This window comes from Ovis aries, chromosome 24 (genome assembly GCF_016772045.2).
Source record: "Ovis aries strain OAR_USU_Benz2616 breed Rambouillet chromosome 24, ARS-UI_Ramb_v3.0, whole genome shotgun sequence".
Lineage (NCBI taxonomy): Eukaryota > Metazoa > Chordata > Mammalia > Artiodactyla > Bovidae > Ovis > Ovis aries.
This window is the reverse complement of record NC_056077.1, coordinates 41,145,747-41,162,555: the sequence shown is the minus strand read 5'-3', so window position 1 is coordinate 41,162,555 and position 16,809 is coordinate 41,145,747. Positions and strand designations below refer to the sequence as shown.

At 64.9% G+C, this 16,809-nt stretch overlaps 1 long non-coding RNA gene across 3 annotated transcripts; it reads left to right on the top strand.

Moving 5' to 3' along the window:
• The first annotated feature begins 8,043 nt into the window (after positions 1-8,043).
• Positions 8,044-15,986, top strand: LOC121817832 (uncharacterized). Of its 3 annotated transcripts, none has more exons than XR_006057889.2 (3): positions 8,044-12,732; positions 14,359-14,507; positions 15,634-15,986. It is a non-coding gene; the product is annotated as an uncharacterized LOC121817832 (long non-coding RNA). The 3 variants fall into 3 exon arrangements; XR_006057888.2 differs by having other exon boundaries at positions 14,359-14,695; XR_006057887.2 differs by having other exon boundaries at positions 14,359-15,986.
• Positions 15,987-16,809: the final 823 nt, after the last annotated feature.

The following is a 16,809-nucleotide window of genomic DNA, read 5'->3' as shown; positions in this document are numbered from 1 at the left end:
TCCCACGTGACCCCCACGTGACCCCCAGAGGCGCAGGCCTGAGAGGCTGCCGCGGGTTCCTGGCGCGTGCCCTCCGGAGAAGCAGGCAGGAACGGGTGTGCCTGCCTCGTGGGCTTGGGCCCCAGGGAGGGGGGCAGGAAGGGAGGCGGGCTGTGCCTGCGGGCATCCTGGAGGTCAGCTGGGGGCCAGGGCTGGCCAGAGCTGCTGGCAGCTCCAGACTCCTCGGCCATCCCAGGCTGCCTCCAGCCTCGCCTGGGTCCCTGGTCCTCCCAGCGTCCTCCCCAGACCCCCTGACCCCACGTCTGGGACCCATCCTGCTCCAGGGGAACCCCTGCAGCCTAGAAAACGCAGTGGGGGAAGCATCCGGGCTGGGGGCGTATACACATGGAGTCAGGATCTGAACCCCGAACCAGAGCCTCACTCCCATCTGCACGACCCAGGGCTTCAGCGTCCCCATCCCCGGGCACAGCCACGTCCCCCAGCCCTCCCCACCCACAGACAGACAGGTTTCCCACCCCCCACAGAGCCTTGTGCAGCTCTGGGCCCAGCCAGGAGCCAGGCTGGCACTGAGGGGCCCCCATGGTACAAGACCTGCAGTCCCGTCACTTGTCACCTCCGTCACGAGGGGAAGCACTGTCTCCCAGACCCCACAGCAGGCCCCCCAGGCAGGAGCCCCAGCAAAGCCCGAGAGGCAGCTGTTTAACGAGGGAGGGGCGGACATGGCTGTCCCATGTCAGAGGCCAGCATCCGGCCGCCCCCGGGGGTCGGGGGCCCCCATCCGGCTCCCAAAGCCCCCAGAGCTTCCCCACGCCCTCTCAGCCCCCATGAAGCTAGGGAGCGGGGGCGGGGGGGGGCTTGCCAACAGGGTGGAACTGCACATTTGGGGCAGGGTCCAAGTGGGAGGGGGCTGGGATTCAGCAAAGGAGGGAGGCTGGTAGGGGGCAGGGGTTGGCAGCGAGGGTTACAGCCCCCTTCCGCCCCCCCGCCCGCCCCCCGCCCCCCACCACGCCCCCAGGCTGCTGCTCCTCAGCCCACCCCACACACACCTGTCGCGCGCACACACACCTGCTTGCACGCCTCGCGTTGACGGCACTGGAGCTGGGCCGGGGGTGCACCCTGGGGCCCCTCAGCCACCCCTTTTCCCTGAAGCCCTGGCCCGCTCAGCCACCCGCCGCCTGCTCTCCCTTCCCCAGGCCAACAGAGGGCCTGCCTGGACCTCAGGCTCCCCATCTGGGCAGCGCGCTGGGCTCCTGAGTCTCCAGGCACAGCCCTGCATCTACACTCCCATGGCCGCCCCCCATTCTCTCTGCGGTGGGGGGTGGGAAGTGGGGGTGTACAGGGCCCTGCAGCAGCCTGCCCTCAGGCCAGGCCTCCTCTCGTCCCCTCAGGCCCTGCCCGGGGTGGGGGCTGCGTCCTGTCCGTCTGCATTGTTCCCAGGCGGCCAGGGCCTGACCACCCCGCCCCCACCGCAGAGGAGGGGAGCCGGGGTGGGGAGGGAGGCCAGACCTGTTAACAAGCTCCTTCCCAGCCCCCACCCGCCTTAACTCCCCAGGCCCTTCCCAGGCGGAAAATTCAATTAGTTTCGAGCAACTGCTCTGCTGAAGAGCCAGAGAAAGGGGCAGGGGAGAAAGGGGATCCGCCTGGCGGCTGGTGTGTGCGCTGGGAGGGGGGCTGAGGGGCAGAGAGCCTGCTCAAGCCCCTGCGTCTCTGCCGCACCCCCGTCTCGAGTGTCTCTACACGGGACTGTGTGCCAGTGTGTGCCCCCGGGTCCCCGTGTGCCCACGTCATTCCCTGCACAAGCACAGCCCCCATCGCCCTCAGCCCCACCATGTGCACCCCCCGAGAGTCCGCTGCAGGCTCTGGGTTCCCGAGGAAGGAAGCCTGGTGGGGGGGCAGCGCACATGGAGGGTGAGACCCCCTGCGAACGGCCTCCTGCTCAGTGCGCGCTGTGCCCCTCCGTCCGGCTCCGCGCTGGCTTCTCTCCTGTCCTCAAACACTGCAGGCTCCTGGCCACAGGGCCTTTGCACACACCGTCCCCCTAGGCCTGGTGAGCCACCCCTGCAAGAAGCTTGTTCCAGTGTGGCTCAGTCCTTTGCCCTCCCATCATCCCTGGGCTTCAGCGAGCAGCCAGAGTCTCCTCCTGCAGGGCGTGTGGAGCAGTCCTGCCTGGATGTCTCTGTCCCAGTGCTCAGTGTGGAGCCTGGCACACAGGAGGCGCTCTAGAAATGCTGACTGAGTGAAGTACCAGGCCCACACAGAACCTTAGAAAATGAGTGTCCTGTCTCTGCCTGGAGAACTCCTATGCACCCTGCTATGGCCCAGTCTCTAGGACCTCTTCTTCAGGATGTCCACAGGATCAACAATGAGCATTGCATTCAGCCCTCAGCCTGGAGGTCTGCACTTTCCTCTGGCACCCATTATCCCTCCACCATCTTCCTCTGCCCAGCTAGGTACCCCTTCATGGAAGGCCTCTGTGTCGCCAGAACGCAGGACAGGGCCGGGTCCACGCCTGGCCCATCCCCTCGTCCTGGCACCCCCGTCCCCACTGCCCAGCCGGCCTCCTTCCTTCTGCCTCTCCTTCTCCCCGCTCAGCTCAAGGGCCTTCCTGAGCCCTGAGTCGGGGGTGGAGAGGTGCCCACCCGAGCCGGGCGTACAGGGGGCGTGCGGGACACAAAGCTGCCAGGGGACGTGGGTGACATTGCAGATGGACCCCAGGGCACCGGGGAGGAGGGGCACCCCCCAGCACTCCTGAGGGGGGCCCCCCAGACACTGCCAGGGGGTTGGGTGAGGGTCCCGGGGCCTGCCGGGGAAGAAGGAGGTTTGGGAAGGCAGCTGTGGGGAGGGGCGAGTGCAGGAATGCGCGCCGGCCCCGCCTCTTCCCGAGGAGGGACAGAGGCAGATGGCCGCTGGGGGCTGAGAACACGGGGGAGGCTCTGATGGGCGACCCCCTCCTTGGGATCTGGGGGGACACAGCCTTCTCAGGTTCCCAGCCCCCCGGCCTTTGCCAGCTGTGTGCAGCTGGGGCCCTGCCCTGAGAAACCCAACACCAGCGGGGGCGGGGGACCAGGGCTGCACAAGGGCTTCCCGGCCCGGGGCCGCGGGCCATTTGTGACGGACTGTGTCTCTCGGCAGGAACACGGGTGCCCTGTGAGCCAAACCCAGGGCCAGGCAGGGCTGAGGGTGGGATTCCTGGGGGGCGTCAAGGCCCTGAGCCTCAGTTTCCCCAAGATCGTACGTCCAGCTCCTTTCTCCGGAGGGAGACACGTCACCTCCCTGCAAAGCCAGGGCTCAGCCCACGACCCCCTCCCCACGCCAGGATGAGGGTCTGAGGCTCGGGGACATGTCCAGTGCCCGGCAAGTGGGCTCTGCTTCCGGAGGCCAGTGCAGAGCAGCCTTCTCCTGAGCCCTCAGGCCCCACCACCCCCGGGCACCCTTGCCCACCACCACCCCACCTTGCCAACAGGGAAACTGAAACCCCACCCGGGAGCCAGCTGCCAGAGCCACCCTGCAGTGACCCCCGTTCTGCCTGGATCCCGGGGGGAGGGGGCCAGCCGGGTGGGGAGGGGGCCTCCAGATGGCTGTAATCCCACGTCAGCAGGGGCTTAGACACCTGCCCGGTCTCCCCCGCCCCTCGCGGGCCTGCCCAGCATTTCTGCACATCCCCCCTTGCAGGGGCTTTCCCCGCTGGGGAGGGCAGAGGGGCTCTATCCCCACCCACACCCCAACCCCCAGATTTCCTCCTTCCCAAGCCAATGTCTCAGTGCTGGGGAAGACTGGGGGCTCTGACAGGTCACCTGAGCGCTCGGGGACAGCTCACCTCTGAGCTGGGAGCAGGGTGGGATGGGGGCGGGACCGGGGGTGGGGGTCAGACGGCCCTGGCCCATGCCTGTGTCCACAGCCGTGTCCCGGGTCCCCTCTGGGCCTGAAGTCCAAGACTGAGGGGGCTCAGGCCCACCGTGCCCCGCACTGACCCCCGAGCCCCGTGCAGGCCGGCGTCATGGACCACGCGGCCTCCTGCCGCTGCACCACCCCTGTGCCTCCCCCCAGGGCCCACTCTGACCCCCATCACCCAGGGTGTCTGGCCAGGGAACGCTTAGCCCTCCCCAGCCGGGGCACCCCTGCCAGCACGGTACACGGGCACTCAGCTTCTGGGGGCACGCGGGGCAGGAAGGTGGGACAGGCTCGTCCTGGCTGGGCACCTGCCCCGCCAACCCCGCCCACTGAGGGCCCCCTGCTCCCTGGCTGCCTCCTTTCAGGGTCCGGCAGGCCTTTTCAGGGCTGACTGATGGCAGGCCTGCATTTCCATGTCAATGGGCCGGGCCGGGCCGCCTGGTAAGCTGGTTAACAAGCCCCCAGCCCCATGGGGGAGACTGTGGGGGGTGTTAACACAAGCCCCATTCTCTGGGGCTCTCTGGCCTTGCGGTTGCTATGGCGCCCTGCGTGGCCTCTTGGGCCACGGCTAATCCTTTCCCTGGGCCTTTCATCCTGGCCGTCCCACCCCCAGGCTGGTCGCTGGTGACTCAGGGGTGCCCAACAAGGCCGGTTTCTCTGCTGGGGTCAGAGGAGGCCGTAAATCCAGCCTCCTGGCCCCCAGCCCTTTGTCTCTGATTGTCCCTGAGTCCCCAGCCCTCCTCTGGGAACCTCAGCGGCAGGAAGGGCGCCTTGGCCTGGTGGTCAGCTCCTGCCCTGGGAGCGGAGGGTCTCCAGGCCCACTGCGGGCCCTGTCCTCTGCTCGCCACCCCCCACCCACGCGCTCACGGCTGTTCCTTCTCCCGCATTCCCGCACCACGGGCCTAGGCTCCCCGCTGCTCCTGGGATGTGCCAGGCCTGCTCCTGCCCTCTGGTTTCTAGCTGCAGGTTTTCTCCCCAGATGTCTGAGATGCACCCCACCGCCCACACGATCGGAGCCTTCACTCGAATGTCACCGTTCCCGAGAGGCCACAGGCCCTGCCCTCCCAACTCCAGCACCGGTTCTGTCCTTCCTGAAACCTCATCCCTTCCCACATGCCCTGCAGAGCTCAGTGTGGTCCTTCTGCCCAGGATGCCAGACCCATGAGCACAGGGCCCCAGCCCCAGGCGTACGCCTGGCTCCTGGTGGGCGGTGGAGGCACTGTGTGAAGGGATGGGGCGCTCTCACCGAGAGGTGGATGAGGTCCCGGGTCTGGGCTGCTCTGACTTCACACCAGAGGTCTTCACTGTCTGGTCCGTCTCCTGGGTGGTCTTTCCACACACCGTTTCCTGCCGCATCCTGTCCCCGGGGAAAGAATCCTGCAGTCCGGCATCCCCGGGATTCGATTAGCCTGGACGCCAGGCCCACGCTTGGCTCCCCACGTCGCCTCTCCTGCCTAGCTTCTGCTCCCAAGCCTCCAGGGCTGGGGAGCTCGCCACCAGGACGGTGCCGGCAGGAGGACGTGCTTCCAGTTCTGGGTTCCAGCTCAGATGTGAAGGGGACTCAGCTTGATTGGAACCTTGCCAGGGGCTCCTGTCTTGGGAGCCTCCTGCTGGGGGCCATGGATGAGTGACTGTTAGAAGGATTCAGGCCTGATAAGTCATGAGCATCCTCCCTTGAAACTGGCCTGTCTCTCCTCACACTTCCGGGCACCTGCTGACGCTCACCCTTGGCCTCCGTTGCTCTCTGAACCTCTTGGGACTCATGCTAGGCAAGAAGAACAGGACACGGCTCCGTTTCGCAGCTGAGAACACTGAGTCTTAAGTGGAAAGGGCTGGAGCCTCCTGCAGGGAGGCAGAGCCTGACTTCCAACCTGGGTCTCTCCCTAGGTGGCAAGAGGGTGACGGCCCAGTCTTCTCACTGAGGGGCTTTGTGAGACAAGACAGCTTTCTGCCCAGTCCTGAGTGAGAAGCGTGTTACCGAGGCTTGGACCCTCCGCCCACTCCAGCCACCCCAGGGCTCTCAGCTCCCAGGCGCCACGGGATTGACTAGGAGGCTGGCTACCCAGATAGATTCCTGCTGCCTGGCCTGGCCAGGGGCAGCCACCAAGGAGGCCTGGGACATGCTAAGGGAGAGGGGACAGGCGCACAAAGATGTAGGTGAGGCGCCGGCTAGCCAGGCCCCCAGGAAGGCAACAGCAGCAAGAGAGGCTGAAGCTCAGAGGGGCGGCCGCCAAGGGGTTCAGTGAGGAGGGCCCTGAGCGGCTACGGGGGCCCGCAGAGCCTCTGGCCCCGCGGTGAGGAGCCCGGCCAGCCTCAGCTTCCTCACCCCACGGGGATGGCAGAGGGGAAACCACACTGTCCCCAAAGGTGGGAGGGAGTGTCAGGGGCCCTGAGAGGAGGAGGGGAGGGGAGGGGGCCTCTCTCTGCTGCGTGTAGGCGGGAGCCGAATTCCGGGGCTCCCCGGGGAACCAAGGAAGACCTAGCTTTGCAGCTGCCATCGGCTGAGGCTGCCCCCCACCCCACTTCCTGCTCTCGCTCCTCCCCGAGGCCGTAGGCAGACAGGTTGTGAGGGTCAGCACCTCTTGCTGTGTGGGAGGCATCACTGCGCACCCGGAGAGGACACGAGGCTAAGGCCAGGACCAGGACTGTCCGTAGGACTCCTGGGCGGATGGTGTTCGGCAGGCGCTGGGGGGGGCTGCCTGTGGGCGGGCTCAGATGTGGGGGCAAGCGCTAGCCTTGGTGGCCCTCCACCCCCCAAGTCCAGCCCTGGGTGGGGCTAGCAGAGCAGCAGCCCTCGGGGCCGGCCACGCTGGACGCTGGTGCTCAGGGAGGGGGTCACAGGCCCCTCAGGTTGGGGGGCACCCGGATCTGCTGCTGTGTGGGCGCCTGAGGTCTGCAGCGGTGCTGGTCGGCGAGTCTCGGCAGGCCCAGCCACCTGGGAACCTGCCCAGCTTCGTGCCTGCAGGGGCCCGGGGCCCCCACCCCCAACTCGGCTTCTCTCCATCCCCCTAACCCCGGGCCCAGCCCCCCTAGCCCGGACCACCCAGCAGCTCCTTAGCACCAGCCCAAACTGGGGTGCCCTGGATGGGGCGAGCTGCCTTCTAGGCCCCAGTCTCCGCTGCAGCACGCGGATAACAGCACCGCTGAGCAGGGCCCCGAGAAAGCCCAGGGGGCTTTCAGGCTCGGGGGACAGGGTCTCCCCAGAGAAACAGAAAGAGCAGGGGTGGGGGCCCTGGAGTGAGGCCGACTTGGGTTCATGCTCCAGCTCTGTGTTTAAAGACATTCCCTGACCAGGCTTCTCTGGTGGCTCAGGGGTAAAGAATCCGCCTGCCGATGCAAAAGACACGGGTTCCATCCCCGATCCATGAGGATTCCACGAGCCTCGGAGCAACTAAGCCCATGAGCCACAACTACAGAGCCTGCACTCTAGAACCTGGGAGCTGCAGCCTCCGCGCCCTCGGGCCACCAGCCACCAGCCACCGCACCCCCGGGCCACAGCCACTGCACCGTCGGGCCACAGCCTCCGTGCCCTCGGGCCACAGCTACTGAAGCTTGCATGCCCTACAGCCCATGCTCAGAGGCGAGAGAAGCCACCGCTATGAGACGCCCGCACTCCGCAGCAAAGGAGGGCCTCCGCTCACCGCAAGTGGACAGAAGCGCGCAGCAGCGAAGACCCAGCACAGCCAAGAATGAACACAGTCGCCGATAAAGAGGCGCCCCCCGGGCGCAAACGGAGCCCAGCGATTCCGCAGCCGCCAAGACGAGACCAGGCTCTGAAACTCGCGCTGCAGCAGGGCGGGCCCGACGGTGCCCGCAGTGACAGGCCAGGGCGCCACCGCTGCCGCCACCGCGCGCCACCACGCGCCAGGCCTGCGTGGTCAGCTCACGCGGTCCTCACTGCACCCTTTGAAGTAGGTTTCCTGATGGCTCCCATTTCACAGCTGAAGAGACCGAAGCACAGAAAGCTTCTGACTCATCTGAGGTCACCCGGCTAGGGCACGATCAGCAGAACCAAGATTTCAAGACCAGAGTGTGGCTCTGAGAGGCAGACAAGCGGGCGACCATCCGGCCCACCCCTCAGCCTCAGCTTTCCCAACTCCCTGGCTGAAGATGAGGTCTCTCTGGTCAGAACCAGGGCCGGGCTGGACAGTCAGGAGCAGGAAGTGGCAGTGGGGTGTCCTGGCCACATGCTCGGATGGCCCTCGGGCTGTGGGACCCCCACCACACTGAGCCTCCTTTCGGTGCCTATAAAATAAGGTCGCAACCATGACCCCTCGCCTCATCCCAAGAAGGACCAGACGGCCAGGGAGTACAGGCCCCTCAACCCGGGAAGGCTTCTAGGCTCCATCTGGCCGTCTGCAGCAGGCAGCCCGCCCCACTCGCCTGAGCTGGTGGGTCCCATACGGGCCCCATGCCTCCTACCGGGGAGGCCGGGGCTGCAGAGCCGGCGGCTGGTGAGGACCACACCCTGGGCAGAGGGGGCGGCACAGGGGTCGTGGGAAGGGGCAGAGAGGGAGGTCCCCATGGACACACCTGGACGGCCCAGCCTCCAGAGGGGCTTGGAAGATGGCGTCAGAGCCGGCCCAGGCCCCTCCTCCGCCGAGGCCAGCCGGCCACCCCGCCAGCCTGCCTTCCGCACTGCTGTCCCTGGGGACTGACCCGCCCTCTGGCTCCACAGAGGCGAGGATGAGACGAGGCAGAGGAACCGGCCGTGCGAGACACCTGAGCCCGCTGACCAGCCCTCCCAGGGGGCGGCCGCCTGGGGCTGGGAGGCTGAGACATGGCCCGTTCCCACCGGTTGCCCCCAGAGGGCCTGGGACGAGGTAGCTCAGCAGGTGGTGGGCCAGCTGGTGCCTCGACCCACTTCTGACGAGCAGAGAGACCAGGCCAGGCTCCTCCTGGCCTCAGTGTCTGTGTCTGTGGCCGGGGACACCGTCCCTCGCCTCCTAGGTCCCTGGAAGCCACGCAGACGTGTAGGAGCCTCACCCCACGCTACACTCGGGAGGCCGAGCCCGGAGCAGGGCTCACAGAAGACACAGTGGAGCTCCCAGCTCTGCGAGCCGGGGCCGAGGAGGCCACCCTTGGCGTGGGAGCCCTCAGACCCAGCCTCAGTCCCAGCTGCTGAGCTCAGAGCCAAGCGTCCGCTTGTAAAAGGCGCCTTGGAGGAGCAACGGGGCCTGTGTCTGGCACCGTGACTACAGGCGGGAGGCGCCTTCCGCTGGTGGGGCAATCGCGGGGGGGAGTCTGGGCCTCACTGGCCCCAGGCCCGGTGGCCACTCGCCCGGCACTCATGCCCAGACCTGAGGCTCATGCCCACAGCCTGCTGGTGGGAGGCCCCCGCAGAGCACCGGCCGTTGAGGGAGTGTCGGCCCATCGGCACATGCCCTCTGTCCTTACACGGGGCAGGGGCCTGGGGCCCCCAGGACCAGCCAGGGGCACAGGGGCGAAGCGCCTGTCTGTCCACCCATCCCGTCCACGTTCCTGGGGGCAGGCCTGGAGCTGCCCACTCTCCAAGCCGCCACCCCCGCTCCCATCAGCCGGGCTCCCTGCCCCTCCTGACTCACACACGCCAAGGGTGCCTTCCATGGCCCCCAGGCTGCTGTGATGAAGTGCAGGGGCTCTGGCGGGCAGCGAGGGCAGACGCAGCCTCCCAGACCCTTGGCATTTAAGGGTTGAATGGTGTGTGTGTGGGTGTGTGTGTGCCCAGCCATGTCTGACTCTTTGAGACCCCATGGACCAGAGCCTGCCAGGCTCCTCTGTCCATGGGATTCTCCAGGCAAGAATACTGGAGTGAGTTGCCATTTCCTCCTCTAGGGGATCTTTCCCACCCAGGGATCAAACCCGTGTCTCTGTGTCTCCTGCATTGGCAGGCAGATGGATTCTCGACTACCGTGCCCCCTCGGAGACCCTGGTTTAATGATGGCCTCCCCAAAAAAGATAGGTCCAATTCTTAACCCCCAGAACTTGTGGAGGGGATCTTATTTACAGAAAGTCTTTGCAGACGTAATTAAGTGAAAGGCCTTGGGACGGGGGTCAGCCTGGATTTGCTGTTTTCCAGTTGCTAAGTTGTACCTGACTCTTAGAAGCCCCATGGACTGCAGCAAGCCAGGCTCCTCTGTCCTCTCCTGTCTCCCTGAGTCTGCTCACACTCACGTCCATTGAGTCAATAATGCCATCCAACCATCTCATCCTCTGCCTCCCTCTTCTTTCACCTTCAATCTTCCCCAGCACAGGGTCTTTTCCAGGGAGTCAGGTCATCAGGCGACTAAAGTATTGGAGCCTCAGCTTTGGCATCAGCCCTTCGAATGAACATTCAGGGTTCATTTCCTTTAGCATTGACTGGTTTGATCTTGCAGTCCAGGGGACTCTCAAGAGTCTTCTCCAGCACCACAGTTCGAAAGCATGCATTCTTCAGCGCTCAGCCTTCTTTATGGTCCAACATTCACATCTGTACATAACTGCTGGAAAAATCATAGCATTGACTATACAGACCTTTGTCAGCAAAGTGATGTCTCTGCTTTTTAATATGCTGTGTAGGTTTGTCATGCCTTTCCTTCAAAGAAGCAAGCCTCTTTTAATTTCATGGTTGCAGTCGCTGTCCACAGTAACTTTGGAGCCCCAAAAGTAAAATCTGTCATTACTTCAAATTTTCTTCCTTCTCTTTGCCATGAAGTGATGGGACTGGATGCCATGATCTTCGTTTTTTGAATGTTGAGTTTCAAGCCAGCTTTTTCATTCTCATCTCACACCCTCATCAAGAGGCTCTTTAGTTCCTTTTCACTTTCTGGCATTAGAGTGATATCATCTGCATAGCTGAGATAGTTGATATTTCTCCTGACAATTTTGATTTCAGCTAGTGATTCATCCAGCCCGGTATTTCACCCAATGTACTCTGTATAGAAGTTAAATAAGCAGGGCAACATTATACAGCCTTGTCATACTCCTTTCCCAATTTGCAGCCAGTCAGTTGTTCCATGTTGGCTTCTATCTGTTGCTTCCTGACCTGCATACAGGTTTCTCAGGAGACAGGTCAGGTAGTCTGGTATTCCCACCTCTTGAAGAATTTTCCACAGCATGTTGCGATCCACGCAGTCAAAAGTTTTAGCATAATCAATGAAGCAGAAGTAGACATTTTTCTGTAACTCCCTTGCTTTCTCTATGACCCAAAGAATGTTGGCAATTTGGTCTCTGGTTCCTCTGCCTCTTCGAAACCCAGCGTGCGCACCTGCAGGTTCTCAGTGCACGTACTGCGGAAGCCTAGCTGCAAGGATTCTGAGCATCACCTTGCCAGCGTGGGAAATGAGCCTGGATTTGGTGGATCCGAAGTCCGGTGAGAAGTGCCATGCAAAGAGGGACAGAGAGCACGGAGACACGGAGGGGAGACGCGACGCCGGAGGCGGAGGTTGGAGCGATGCGCCCACACGCCCCAGAACGCCGAGGGCCACGGGCACTCCCTGGCAGCTGGGCGAGAGGCCTGGGAGAAGACGCCCCTCTGAGCCTCCAGGGGAAACCGACCACCCCTGCCCACAACTTGATGTCAGACTCCTGGCCTCCAGACTGGAAGACAATAAACACCTGTTGCTTTAAGCCAAGTTCACGGTCACTGCTTACAGCAGCCTGGGGCACTAATATAGGAGCAAGGGGGGTGGTCTGAAAAGGCTGGTCTCCCAGAAGCTGGGAGGGCAGGGGGCGGGGGACAAGGGCCTGGAGGGTTGCTTGGGCAAGCCCCTGCCCCACACCTTCCCTGCACACAAGGGGCTGCTCACTGGCCCCTGCTCCCTGACGGGGGTTTTCAGCCGTTGGTTCAGGTGCTCTGTAGAATGACCTGGGGTCAGCCGTCGATGCCACAGTCATAAGCGTCCCGGGCTGGGAGAGCCCAGCTGCGTCCTTCCAGAGCTGGCTGTGAGTCCCTAAGCAAGTCCTGCCCATCTTGGGGTCTCCAGCCACTTCTTAGGGCAGTGAGAACTTGGGGAGCACGTCTGCTGTGGTCCCCAGGCAGCGGTTCAGCCGGGAGGTGCTGGGGGACGTTGAGAGGGCCTGGCACCACCAGCTGGCCCCGAGGTGCTGCACTCGGGCCCACGGGCAGAGGCGGGATGCTCCTGCTCGACTCACCCTGCCCTTGGGGCCAGCCCAGGGACAGCAGTGGTCGGGGAGGCTCCTGGAGAAGGAAGAGGCAGAGGGTTCGCATGAACTCTGGGGGAAGCTGACTCAGCCTCCGGGAGCCCCACTTCTCCCAGCAGTGCCTTCCTGATAGGGCCAACCTTCCGTCCAAAGTCTCTGCCACCGGCCGGACAGGAAGCACGTGGCGCAGGCCACATCCCACCCCGGGCCCCGCCGGCTCGCTGGCCTGGCCCCAGCCTCCCACCTTGGCCTGGCCACCTCTCTGGGGAGCAAGGTTGAGGCCGGCCCGCCCCACCCCTGCTTCCCGAGTCTGCAGCTGCGCCAGGGGAGGGGGTGGGTGGGGGGGGGGAAGGAGGTGGCTCAAGCTGCAGGGGCCGGCCCTGGGCGTGTGTACACGTGGACACACGTGTCCTCTGAGCTCGGCCACACGCTGGCTGGCTGGCACGTGCAGAGCGGGAGCCACCGTGGCCCCTCCGCCCAGCCAGGGCACACAGGCTCCCCTGCACGTGTGTGAAGGCAAGCACACCTCTGCACACATGCACAGACACACGCGTGTGCTCAGAGGAGGTGAGCTGGGCTCTGTCTGCCAAACTGCACACAGCTGAGAGTCAGGGCCCGGGGACCATGCTGGGAAGGGCGACGGGGATGTGGCCGGCAGCGTTCGGGCAGCTGAGGCATCTCACTCACCCCCACAACAGCCTGCCTGTCCCTGGATGAGACGTGAGTATTCAGACCCCATGGTTGGTACCTGAAGCCCTCGGCCTGTGGCACCCTGCTCCCTCCTCGCCTCCAGCGGGGACTGACCTGTGACCAGTCAGCCCGGGACGAGCCCTGCAGCGGGCAGGGGCCCCGGGGAGGACTTCGGGTTAGCAGAGGCTGCAGAAAGCCTCGGGAGGGCTGGGAGAGGCCACTGTGCCCCTGGGGGCGGGTCGCACACTGACCAAGGACAAGCGACTGAGATCCCACCATCACGCTCTGCGCACCACGCTCGCTGCAAAGGAGCACCCTTTCCCCAGCATGGCCTGGGGCAGCCGGCGAGACGCCTGGCAGGGCTCTCAGGACCCAGTGTGTACACGACTCACCCACGGGGTGAGCTTTCCTGCGACCTCACGTCGACAGAGGGCTGCGTGTGCCTGCGGGCGTGTGCCAGCCTGTGCCCCATCCCTGGTGGATGCCCCGCCAGCCCCGGGCCAGGTTCCCACGGGCGGGCAGGCGCATCCCTGTCTGGCTGGGATGCTGCGGTTCCCACGCTGTCACAAAGGCCACACAGCCGGGCGGCCCCCCGGGGACGGAACCTAATCTCAGGCTATTGAAGACGGCAAAGCTGTGGCCCCTGCCCTGAGCCAGCAGACCGCCCCATCCGGGACAGCTGATCCACCACCGCCCTCGCCTCAAAGGGGGACACTGTCCTCCCGGGGTCCCCCGCCCTGCCAGGTTGCTGGGATAGAGTGACAGCAGTGGCAAGCAGGGGCGGGATAGGGGGGTGCACACCCCCTCCCCCAGGCACAAGCAGCCCCCGAAGCTGCTCCTGGCCTGGAGAAGACCTGCCCCAGGTGAGGGGGCTGGCCTCAGAGCACCATGAGTGGAGGCCAGCCTTCGAGTCTGGAGGATCGCTCGCTGAGAAGGGAGAGACCACCTGCCTGGACTCCTACACTGGGTTGAGGACAGACAGTCCCCAAGACTGGGGACCCTCCCTCCCCCCACCTAGAGGGGTGCCCCTAGGCCACGGACGGGCTGGGGTGGGGGCCTGGGTATAGGCTCAGGCAGAGGCACGGGCCGGGTGGGCAGGAGGATCGTCTGGCTGAACTCGGCCGTGCAGGGAGCAGGCGGTGGATGCGGGGGGTGGGGGGGAGTGGCGGGGAAGCCAGCCCCCCAAGAGGGTGGTGAGGCGGGAGCCAAGGAAGGTGCTGGACCAGGGCACCACTTGCAGGATCAGGGCCCTCCAAGACCACGCGGCCAGCGCCTCACTCTGCTGTAGCTCCTGGCAGGGACTCAAGCATCTTGGGCTTGGAACCGGCTTGGAACTGTGCCCACTCCCACCACAGGCAGCCAGGGAAACTGCGGCCAGACAGGTGCCGGAGCACCGCAGCGTGGTCCTGGCCTTCAGCCCTGTGCCCCGAACCTGGGTCCCGTCGAGTCGGGGCCCTGCGGGGAGCTGGGGGCCCCAGGCCTCTGCAGGGCTGACATCGCTGTCAAGGGAAGTGACCCTCCAGAATGATCCCAGAGCCGGCCCGTGGGCGCCCAGCGGGCTTGCCCCTTCCCAGCTTCCTCTGGCTGCAGGGAGGCTTCTGAGTCAGCTGTGCTTGCTTGGCCAATGCTCTCGGTCACTGCAGCCTTCCTCCCCAGGCGCCCCAGGGAGGGGCCATCAGACAGGAGGTCACCCTGGGCCCTGCTCATCAGACGGTAGTGGTGGACAGCACCGCACCCAAGTGTGTTCTGGAACCGGGCTGAGGGGCACTGGGACAGACCCCCTCCACCGCCACTGTGTGACGCAGGTCAGCTCACTTCCCTCTCTGAGCCTCAGCTTCCTCATTTGCAAAATGAGACTGGAGACACGCCCTACTAAGCCTGTGAGCCTGCAGCCACTCTGTCCCCCACTTTCCTGCGCACCCTCCCACCCCGTCGGCTCCAATCCTCCCGGCAGTCGGCAGAGTGGACTGAGGGGCCCTTGGTTCAAGGCCTGGTAGGCATCAGGTGGTGCAGCTTAAGGGCTGGTGGGGGTGGTGGGCGCCCTTGCATTTGAGGGCAGGGTATGTGAGCAGCCCACGGGGGCAGGACCGGGGCCCCAGGAGCTTAACCTGGCAGGCACATCGGCAGTTCCGTCTGCTGCTTCTGTCAATACGAGCCTTCCTGTTTTGGAGATTAAACCTTGGCTGAGCAAACAGCTTGCAAGGAGGCCCCTCCCTGCCACCTCCCTACTTTGGCCTGTCCTGAGGCTGGAATCACCTGGAGGCAGGGGTTGGGTGCAGGGTAGCAGGCCGGGAGGGAGCCCCCGACCCCTAGCCAAGCCCCCACACTACACCCCAGCCCCTGCCCCAGCCCCCACTGACCCCCGCTGTGGCCTCCAGCGGAAGTCCCCTGTGTAATCCTTCCGCCTTCCCCGGCGCCCTGCCTGCAGCATCCTCTGCCCTCAGGTGACCTCCTGCAGGAAACGGGGAGCAAGCCGCTGCTGGAGGCCCCGCTCGCTGCCAGGCATACGCCCACCTGCTGCAGAGCCCAGGCCTGGCCGGAGGGCCAGCCTTGGGGGCCCCAGGAGCCCCGAGCCTGGAGACAGACCTGTCAGCTCACTGGCGATTCCCCTCAGCCTCCTGCTGTTGTGGGTGGGGAGTTTTCTGTTGTCTGGGGCTCGTCTCGTAAGCAGCAGGGCACTGAGCAGTGTCTCCGGCTTCCACCGACCAGACCCACCTGTACTGCCAGGCCCCAGAGGCGCGACAACCAAGAGCATCTGCAGGGGGCTGCGATGGCCCTTGGTCACGGACTGGGGCGGGAGGAGGCCCTGCAGACAGTGTGCAGACAACGGAGCCGGGGCTGCAGAGGGCAGGCGGAGACCAGAGGCCTAGGCCTCCCTCTGACGCTGGCCTGGCTCAGGCTCTGTCCCATCCCCCCACCCCCTCCCACCAGGGTCCACCAACCTCCAAGCAACATGGCCCTGTCCTCTTCTGAAAACCCTCTGCAGCCACCAAGGAAAGGAGAAGGGCGCACAAGGGCCCAGGTGGCCTCCGTGCCATCCCAGCTTCCTCCTCCGGCCACAAGGACACGAGGCCTGAGGAATGGACGGACAAGCAGAGGGGCACAGCCTTGCCTCCTGTGTCTTGGCTGAACCGCGGTTGCTTCTGCTCCTTTGGCAAAGCCACTCAGGACCACGTCCTTCTTGCTCACAAACCCTGTGGCACCCCAGGGCCGCCCGGCCTGGACCTGAGGCTCCGGCTCACCGCTGCAGGCCTGTCTTCCACCGCTCCTCTCCCCACGCCCCACCTAGCTGCACACTCTCTCCATCTCCTCGGGCGGCCCCCTCCCTGCTCCCGTCCCACTCGCCTCTGCCTGCCCAGATGTCATCTGCAGAGTGGTGTGTGTGTGCCCGGTGGCTCAGTCATGTCCAGCTCTCTGTGACCCCATGGACTGTAGCCCGCCAGGCTCCTCTGTCCATGGGATTCTCCAGGCAAGAATACTGGAGTGGGCAGCTGTTTCCTTCTCCAGGGGCTCTTCCCGACCCAGGGATCGAACCTGCATCTCTTATGTCACCTGCATAGGTAGGCAGGTGCTTTACCCCGAGCGCCACCTGGGAAACTTCGCGTGGTGACGGTCACTATCTTCTACTGGAAGCCTCCTCTGAGGCCTCCTACCCCAGCCCGGGCACAAGGTGGATTCTCCCTTGCCCAGGCCCCTGGCACCCTTGGACCTGACAGACCTTCTAGCCCCTACCACCCTCCGTCTGTCTGGGGAATACCTGGATGCCGGCAGACTCCTCCCTGTGAGACTGTGAGCTCCCCGGGCCCAGGGGCGGGGTCTGGGTCACCTCCTCCCTGCCCTGGAACCGGAGATCTGAACGGAGCAAGGACCCGGGGGTGTCGCTGGTGGTGAGTGGACAGCCGGCCGGCCAGACGGACAGGTGGACAGATGGGTCTCATGGTGGCGGCTCATCCCCCTCATGGTGTGGCCGCCCACTCCTGGGCACGGAACCGCCCTTCTTCCAGGCAGCCCGGAATGTCGAAGGATGCCACCTTCCCCCTGCCCCCGTCCCAACTCCAGAGAGCAGGATGGAAGATAACACCCTCTGGTTATGGAGGAGGGGCCTGA